General features: G+C 45.4%; 1 pseudogene; it reads right to left on the bottom strand.

The window, feature by feature from the left end:
• Positions 1–4966: 4966 nt before the first annotated feature.
• Positions 4967–6274, bottom strand: LOC148045998 (uncharacterized; annotated as a pseudogene).
• Between the last annotated feature and the right edge of the window lie 3222 nt (positions 6275–9496).

Raw genomic sequence — 9496 nt, 5'->3', positions numbered from 1 at the left:
AAGGACCCAGGTTGTTGGGGGCAATATTCTGACTCTGTAAATCGCTTAGAGCGGACTGTAAAGCACTGTGAAGCGGTATGTAAGTTTAAGTACTGGTACTATTGCCAGTGCTATTATGATCTATTTTAGAAAATAAAATAAGTTACTATGTAAATTTTCAGCTAAAGGTAGTTTCATTTGAAATCTCCACATCCATTTAGAATAAGCTCTGAACCCATATACGTTAACATTAGCTGGATCCATACAAGCACAAATATTTGTTGGCACAGCAAACATTTTTACATTTATATTTATAAAACCTTTATAAAACCGATGATTAGGTTGTTAGCTCATTGGTGGGAAATCTTATCTCAGTCATCTCCTGGCTTTATTTCACAAAGTCTTTTTAATGCAACCTAGTCCTGGCGGATCATTACTTCTGCTCTTGTAACTGCTCTGATCATCTGCGTATAACCAGAGAAGTTCATAGGATATGAACAAAAATGTGGAGAAAACAATGTACCATCTTTTACTTTTGTGTGAAATGTGCATAAGAGAAATTTTATTACTTTGGCACTGGCAGTTATTCATTAGCAAAGCACTAACTGAAAGTCGTTCTTTGCATTTTCCTATTGATCAACTGGAGAGTACAGTGATTGGGCATTGGTTACTCACCTGATACCCCCCTTCTCCAAATGGTGGAGACATCATCCAGACATGGGAATTCCAGCCAGTGTCCATAGGACTGGGTCTACCAAATTGACAAGTCCCACTCTCCGTGCTAGCCTCTCCAGCTTAGACAAAGGAAGAATAAAGGTAGACTGCTGTGTCAACTTCAGATAAAATATGTGATCTCTCCTTGTCAAGGTAAAAAACAAAGATTAGTCCAAACAAAACTCCCAGGGTATGACTGGATGATGTCTCCACCATTTGGAGAAGGGGCATATCAGGTGAGTAACCAACGCCCATTCTCCCAGTAGGTGGAGACATCATCCAGACATGGGACATACCAAAGCCTAATCTGTCCCATGGGAGGGAACAGAGTGAGGATTTAAGAATCTTGTTGGGCCACCAGGTATTTAGGTATTTAGGTATTTATTAATATTTGTATGCCGCCCTTTTCCCTGGGGGGACTTAGGGCGGCTCACAATTCAGAAGGAGGGGGAGACAAACCAAGTTACATATAGGACAGTACTTTGTTAAAAAAACCACAACATTCATACTATTCGGGTATGGTGAGGTCTTTAGCCCCAGGCCTGTCGGGACAGCCAGGTTTTGAGGGCTATGCGGAAGGTCTGGAGGGTGGTGAGGGTGCGAATCTCCACGGGGAGTTCGTTCCATAGGGTCGGAGCTGCCACAGAGAAGGCTCTCCTCCGCGTGGTTGCCAGTCGACATTGACTGGCTGATGGAACTCGGAGGAGGCCTAATCTGTGGGATCTAATTGGTCGAGTGGAGGTAATTGGCAGTAGGCGGTCTCTCAAGTACCCAGATCCAATACCATGAAGGGCTTTGTAGGTGACAACTAGCACCTTGAAGCGTACCCGGAGATCAACAGGCAGCCAGTGCAGCTCGCGGAGGATAGGTGTTACGTGGGTGAAACGAGGTGCACCCACAATCGCTCGCGCGGCCGCATTCTGGACTAGCTGAAGTCGCCGAATACTCTTCAAGGGCAGCCCCATGTAGAGCACGTTGCAGTACTCCAGCCTAGAGGTCACAAGGGCACGAGTGACTGTTGTGAGAGTCTCCCAGTTCAGGTAGGGACGCAACTGGTGCACCAGGCGAACCTGGGCAAATGCCCCCCTGGTCACAGCTGACAAATGGTGTTCAAAAGTCAGCTGTGGGTCCAGGAGGACTCCCAAGTTGCGAACCCTGTCTGAGGGGCGTAGTATTTGACCCCCCAGCCTGAGAGATGGAACACTTGGCCAATTAGTGGGAGGGAAGCACAGCAGCCACTCGGTCTTATCCGGGTTGAGCACAAGCTTATTAACCCCCATCCAGTCTCTGACAGCCTCAAGACCCTGGCTCATCACATCCATCGCTTCATATATAAGTTTAAATACTGGCAATAGTACCAGTACTTAAACTTATATACCGCTTCACAGTGCAATACTCGCCGTCCGAAGGCTGCATCTGCTGACGCATATCTGTCTAGCCTGTAGTGGCGGATGAATGGTGATGGCGTTGTCCATGTGGCCGCACTGCAGATCTCCTCCAAGGGGGCCTGAGATGACCAGGCAGCTGAAGTAGTAGCACTGCGTGTGGAGTGTGCCGTGATTTGTTGTGGAACCAGAATAGATAGAGCGATGTAGGCTCTGGAAATCGCTTAGCGAACCCAACGTCCAATATCTGTAGAAGAAGCCTTGGACTCCTTCTTACCTCCAGGTTGGAATCGTGCAAAGAGAGCCTCTGAACGTCAGAATTTCGCCGTGCGCTTGATGCATACACGCAAACCTGACACACATTGAGGCAGTACCATTTGCATTCTAGACGATGTAATGGTTTGGGACAAAAGTCAGGAAGCACCAATTCTTGTGCTCTATGAAATACTGAATTTACCTTAGGTATGAAAGTAGGGTCCAGGTGGAAGATGACTCTGTCAGGATGAAATATGCATAAGTTCTGTCTGATAGGCAATGCTGCTAGTTCAGAGACCCGCGTGGCTGTAGTGACTGCAACAAGAAACACAACCTTGATTGTTAGATGGTACAAAGATGCCGAATGTAGAGGCTCAAATTGAGGCTCTGTTAAGGCATCCAAGACCTTGGCAATGTCCCAAGAAGGAAACCTATGTATAGGAGGAGGCATGAGATTGTAGCGCCTCTAAGAAATCAGCTAATAAGAGGCAGATGTGAGAGTGGCTTGGAAGCCTTGATGACAGAGCTGAGATCAATGCCGCCACCTGACAATGTAACATATTTGGAGACAGTCCCTTGTCAAGTTCCAGCTGAAGGAACTGAAGAACATTAGGTATGGATGCCTACAAAGGCAAAATTCGTTGTAGCTGATACCAGGAAGAGAATTGAGTCCAAGTGGCATCGTAAATGCTATTGGTGGATACACGTCTGGCAGCCTGGATTGTTTGTACAACCTCATGTGATAGATTAGCTGCTGTCAAGGCCTCCCACTCAATCTCCAAGTGGTGAGATGAAGCCAAGCTAGATTGGGGTGTCGGAGGGAGCTTTGTAGAAGAAGAGAGTGGAATTGAGGAAGCTGCCACTGAGGACCCACTGACAGATTGATCAAGTCTGCAAACCAAGGCCTGCGGGGCCAGTGGGGCACTATAAGAATCAGTTCTGCTTCCTCGATCAGCATCTTTCAGATGACGCGCTGAATCAGTGGAATTGGAGGGAATGCATACTGACCCTCAGGCCAGCTGCACCTGAGAGCATTGGTTCCCTCTACCCCCATAGTCGCGTAGCACGTGAAGTACCAGGGGAGTTGATGGTTGTTCTACATTGCAAACAGATCCAGAATTGGGAGCCCGTACCTCTCCGTAAGTTTTCAGAAGCTTCTGTGACGCAGGCTCCACTCCGCCGGGTCGATGTTCATGCGACTGAGATGTCCGCCTGCCGATTGTGAATGCCCGAGATATGTTCTGAGCGAAGGGATAGTAGATGTTCCTCCACCCATGCCAGTAACTGGAATGATAAAGTCATTAGAGTCTTTGACCGCGTTCCCCCCCCCCGCTTGTTTATATGTGCCTTGGTGGTAGTATTGTCTATGAGGACAAGTACATGCACATTGGTGACTATGTCCCTGAAATGGAGTAGTGTGAGATACACTGCCCGCAGCTCTAACCAGTGTATACTGTTCTTTAGATCAGATCGGGACCAGAGCCCCTGAGCTACTTGATCTTAAATGTGAACACCCCAACCCAGGAGATTTGCATCGGTGGTGAGGACTACACATTGAGGATCCCTGAACAGAATACCCTGAGACAATGCTGGAGACAGCCACCGTTGTAGAGAAGTTCTTACTTCCGGAGTGAGACATATCTGAACTGTCGAACAGCTGCTGTCGGACCGCTGATAGGGAAGCAGAAACCACTGCAGATAAGGGCTGCGGAAGTGAGCCTATGGCACAATGTGGAAACTCGACATCATTTTCCCTAGTAGCTGCGACAATTGGAGTAGCGGGATCTTATGTTGCCTACAGGTGGCTGAGACTAATTTGTGTATGCTCATTCTTCGCTCCGGAGAGAGGAAGACCCTCCCTATGCTTGTGTCTATCACTGCCCCTATATGTATGAGGCAAGTGATAGGGGTTAAATGACTCTTTTTGGCATTGACCAGGAACCCGTGGTCCTGGAAGACTTGAAAAGTGGTCTGAATGTCCCTATAGGCCTGGTGTGATGACCTGGACAGCAACAAGATATCATCCAGGTAACAGAGAATGCGAATAGGCAGAGAGCGAAGATGGGCTGGACTTTTGTGAAGACCCTCAGAGCCAATGAGAGGCCGAATGGGAGAGCCCGACATTGGAAAAGCATTCCGGCATAGGAAAATTGGAGAAACTGCCTGTGGTCCTGCAAAATGGGGATGTGGAGGTATGCTTCCGTGAGATCCACAGAAGAGAGGAGGTCATTTGGACGAACACTCTCCAATATGGATTGCAGGGAATGCATCTTGAACCTCCGGTAAACTACAAATTTGTTTAGAAATTTGAGGTCAAGAATTGCTCTCCAACCCCCTGAAGACTTTGGCACTATAAAGAGATGGGAGTAAAAACCCCACCCCTGTTGATTGGGAGGCACCTCCTCTATAGCCTGAATCTGAAGGAGATGCTGGATAGCTTTTTCCACCAAACTTCTTTTGATGGTGTCCCTGGAGACTGGACAGGTGACAAAGTACTGTGGGGAGGGAGGGGGGAGAGAAACTCTAGAGCAAATCCCAATCTGATTGTGCGTCGAATCCACGCATTGGTGATGGTATCCCAACGATCGGCAAAGACCGCCAAGTGACCTCCAATGGGAAGGGAACTCACAGAATCACTTCTGCTTTCTGAATGGGCATTTGGAACTTCTCTTGTAAGGTTTTCTGTAGGAGAAACGTTGATTGCTCTTGCCATATCTATCGTAAGAAGTTGATCCCTGTCTGGGGGGTGCCTGGTGTTGCGGACGGGAGTAATTGAAACCCCCGTCTGGGTTCCGAAAGGGCTGCCTGCGGATGAAAGAAGATTTGTTATCAGTTTTTCGATTAGCAGAAGGCAGAACCTTTCGTTTATCTTTGGATTTGATAAGAAGAGGTTCAAGTGGAGGCCCAAAGAGACGATCAGCAGAAAAAGGTGAAGAAGCAAGTCCACACTTTGCTCTGGCTTCCGCCTGCCACTGTTTGAGCCATAAGAGCCGTCAAGTGGACACTGAAGAAGCTATGGCCTTGGAGGTGAAATGTGCTGCATCCAAAGAGGCATCTGCAGAATATTCCATTGTGGCCTTAAGCTCGTTTAGATCCTTGTGGGATCTCGTGTCAGAAGGAGGAAGCCTCTCTTGAAGTTGCTTCAGCCAATGCAAAGCTGCCCTGTTAAAGAAAGAAGCAGAAGAAGCAGCCCGCACCACCCATGCAGAGGCCTGGTGCCCCTTGACCAAGGTCTGATCAAACCTTTTGTTTTCCAGGCGTAGGGCATCTTCAGAAGCCGCAGTGGCAGCGGTGGGAGTAGACAGTACCACTACTGGCGGGTCGATGGAAGGTACCTCCAGTAACTTGGACAACTCGGGATTCACGTTTTAAAGTTGTTTATACAAGGCGGAAGGAAGAGGCCCAGACCCTGGAGTAGCCCATTGATTCTGGACTACCTCCAGAAAAAGCTTAGGCGAAGGAACCACATACTTTTCTACCATAGGCCTGGAAAAAAGAGGATCAGTCGTGTCAGTCTTGTGCTGCTCCGTTGTGGCAGATGGCTTGACTGCAGGAATGCCAGACACCTTCTTTGCCTTAAAAAGAAGGGAGCGAAATAACACCGTTATTTCTACCAAGGAGGAAGGGGGAGGTGTACGATCCTCATCATCAGAGAGGTCAGAATCCCTGGAAACTTGTTCATCAACTTCTGAAACGGAAGCCTGAGAGAGAGAATCAGTAGGTACTCCCTGTGCACTGGAAGGTTTTGCCTTCTTGGAGGATTGTGATACCTTGGAGGTAGAAGCCACATCAGCACGATGCTGAAGGCCAGCAGCAATGCCTCTCTCTATGGCAGCTGCTATAATATCTGCCAGGTCAGAAGGATAGCAGGGAAACCCCCTTGGACTAGGTGAACCAACATCTAGGTTAGGTGTTAAGACTCCTTTCCCCTTCAGAACCATCCTCCTCAGGGACAACCACCCCGTCCTCAGGCTGTAAAGGGGAAGCAGTAGGGGAATGTTCCCACTCTGTGTCAGTGGACAGTTCTTCAGGAGGATTTTGAGGCCTGGGTGCAGGAATCAATCTAGCCTGAATAGGCCCCTCGCAATGATGTGACTTGCCCTGGCTTTATGAGACCTTGAGGTCAGAGGACCTTCCTGCCATTTGGAGGGAAACTTCTCCTGAGCCAGAACTTTGGCAGGCTTGGGGGCAACGTCCCTTACAAAACCCGTCCTTTTCCTGTGTGCCGACTCCCCAGACCCAGTAGGAGGTATAAAGGAGGGCAAAATTGAGCAAAAAACAGCTCATTTTCACTCATTTCTGCCTTCCACAGCCCCCAGGAGCTATCTGAAAGCCTCCTACAGGCTCTGCATAGGCATTATGGTGAAGGGGGCGGGGTTTGGGGAGGAAAAAAAAATCTGTATTCAGTGTATGTCGCACCTAGATATTCAGCTTCTTTTTTTGAGGGGAAAAAGGTGGGTTTTATACTCCGAAAAATACCGTAAGTACTTTTGTTTCCACTTGGAGACCGCTTCTGAAATTTGTGCTTGAAATGGAAAAGAATGAAACTTTGATTTTGAGTTTTTCTGAGTATATAGATCTTTACAGAAATGGCTTGTTCATATTATTATGAAAAAGCAAAAAGTTGTGATTTGATGTTAACGCCTTATTTTACTGCAACAGAGAGTCGGAAGTCAATGCTTTTTCTTTTTTTTCTTATCTTCCTCATTTCCTTTCCCCCTTTTCCTCCACACTGCTTTTCTATTTACTTTTGTATACAATATTTTATAACTCAATAAAATGTTAAACCATGAATTTTAGTGTCCCTTAATCTAAGATTTTTGAGGGATGTATTTAGGGTCACGTTTGGCTGTTTATATTCATATCTACCACCTATTAAACAATTTTTACATTATAATATTCCTTGCATCTCTGCATGAAAGCATTAAGCCAATGACATATGTGACAAACCTCCAAAATATAGTCAATTAAATTCCAACATCATAAAGTAAAAGTATAGCAAATTTTCTGAAGGAATATAGGTAAAATAAGAGTACCTAGGCCTAGCCAATTTCAAACTAGTTTCATATTGTGTTCAGTTGGCTTTTATCTTAAATACAGTATATGCTCATACCTTAATATAGGAATCATTCCACATTATCCAAAAAATTCATTTGTAGCTGCAAATTTTGGGGATTCTGCCAAACATATTTGAAAGCCACCAGATTGGGCACAACTGAAATGCATCGACCAAGAGGTGAATCATAAATGATCCTTACAATCATGCAAGAGTTAGAATGTTTTTGCAGTTGGCAATGAATTGAAGAGAGTTATGTCAACAAAAAGAAGGCTTAGAGGTGGCAAATAAGATGGCAAAACAGAAACTTTTCCTTTTGGGTAGCCATAGCAATGGCAATCCAATTACAAGGTTTGGCTCTAAACAACCCAGAATGCTACTAAGCTTTGATGAAAAAAGATCTTTGCTCAGTTTCCAGAGGATGGTCTAAAAAGGTAGAGCCCATTTGCTTTTCCCTTCTTGCTCCTCCCCATCCCACCTCATCCCAAGACAACCACCTCTATAGCTATAAGAGGGTGAAAGCAAAAATGAAGGAGGGGCCAGAGTCCCACTTGACGTTAATGGATTGTAGCGGCTGTTGGTGCCTTATCTCTCTCTCCTTCTCTGCCGGGTAGCGTGTGTCCACCAGAGTCCGCAGGGTCGGTGATTAATAGGGCCCATCACTCACTGTCCAGGATGGCTGAAAGGCTGCGTGGGGGGGAGGGGATAGCCCTCCCCCCACTGCTGAGATAACAAGCAGCAGGAATAATGAACGCTGTCATTCCACTTTTCATTTTGATGGGAAGTCATTACGAGAGTCAACACCACCGACAAAGAGCAATGAATCAACTGCTCTCCTATGAAATTAAAATCGAATCACCTCCCTCCCACACCCCAAAACGATCTCACTCTCTTCATCCCCACCCCCAACAAATAAGAGGGGAAAAGGGGTGGTACTGGTACTCTTCTCTTATCATCTGCCAGGGGAAAAGACAATGGGCACAGACTTTGAAACCACTCACACAGTGACTTCCTGGCATTGCTGTCTATCCACAGCTTAGGGATGACTTGATTTAGCCTCTTCCAGGGTGCCAACTTTGAACGGAAAAAGGGAAGGGTTGATTCACTGTGTGACTGGCTACTGTACCATTTAGTTATCATTCAAAGCTGAATCACAGATGGACAACATGGAAATGGGAGACTTGAGAGAAAAACATCTGTTGATCTCTTCACTTGATGCAAATATTTCAGAGAAACAGCAGGAATAGAAGGTATATACCTAGAACTTTGTCTCACTGTTTAGGGCACATCCTGTATTCCAGATGCATTGTATGTATGAACAGATGCTATATGGGGTTAGGTGTGCACCTGGAATCACGAAGTATAAATGTAGCAGCCAAAATGCATTTGCTTCCTGTGCAGAAATGAAAGTCTCTTGAAATGTGCAAGTAACTTGAATAACAGCAGAACTCTTCTATACAATCAAAAATGGAACCATAAAATTAGAATTTATAGCAGAAAGTAGTTGAATGCAAGTTCCTTCGTAGTCCCAAAGGTGCTTTTTACAAAGGACAACTGGATCTTCTTGCATTTGTTTGGGTTTTTTCTACAATATTTCGCTTCTCATCCAAGAAGCTTCCTCAGTTCTTAATAAGAACTGAAGAAGCTTCTTAAATAAGTGAAATGTTTTTTTTTTAATAAAACCAAGAAAGTCCAGTTGCTTTTTGGAAAAAGCACCTTTGGGAGAACCATGACCTGGATGATTGGAGAATTTCCATAGATACAAGCTCCTTCATACTTTATGTGAAGCTACTGAAATAAGCGGCAGTATAAAAGTATAGTAGGCAATGATATTACTCGCAGAAGTTTCTTCCTTAGGACAGCTTAGGAAAGGTGAATAAATATCACACAAATAGAGACATTCAAACTTATTTGTTAAAGATATTAAGCAATAAAAATAGCAGATGACTTGATAACAATGTACAGTATTTCCCTCAATTTCCTCAATTCTTCGATCAAGCAAAAAACTAATCACTTACTGACATTTACAAAATATTCCTGCTGCCAAGTGCAGAAAATTTCCCCAGAAAGCAAGGAAAAATTAAAAATGCAATTAGTACTTCAGAGA

The sequence above is a fragment of the Thamnophis sirtalis genome, unplaced genomic scaffold, assembly GCF_051295495.1.
Source record: "Thamnophis sirtalis isolate CommonGarterSnake01/CBP01778 unplaced genomic scaffold, rThaSir2_p1.2 scaffold_4, whole genome shotgun sequence".
NCBI classification, from domain to species: domain Eukaryota; kingdom Metazoa; phylum Chordata; class Lepidosauria; order Squamata; family Natricidae; genus Thamnophis; species Thamnophis sirtalis.
Note: the sequence above shows the minus strand (reverse complement) of the source record. Positions and strands in the feature narration are given on the sequence as shown.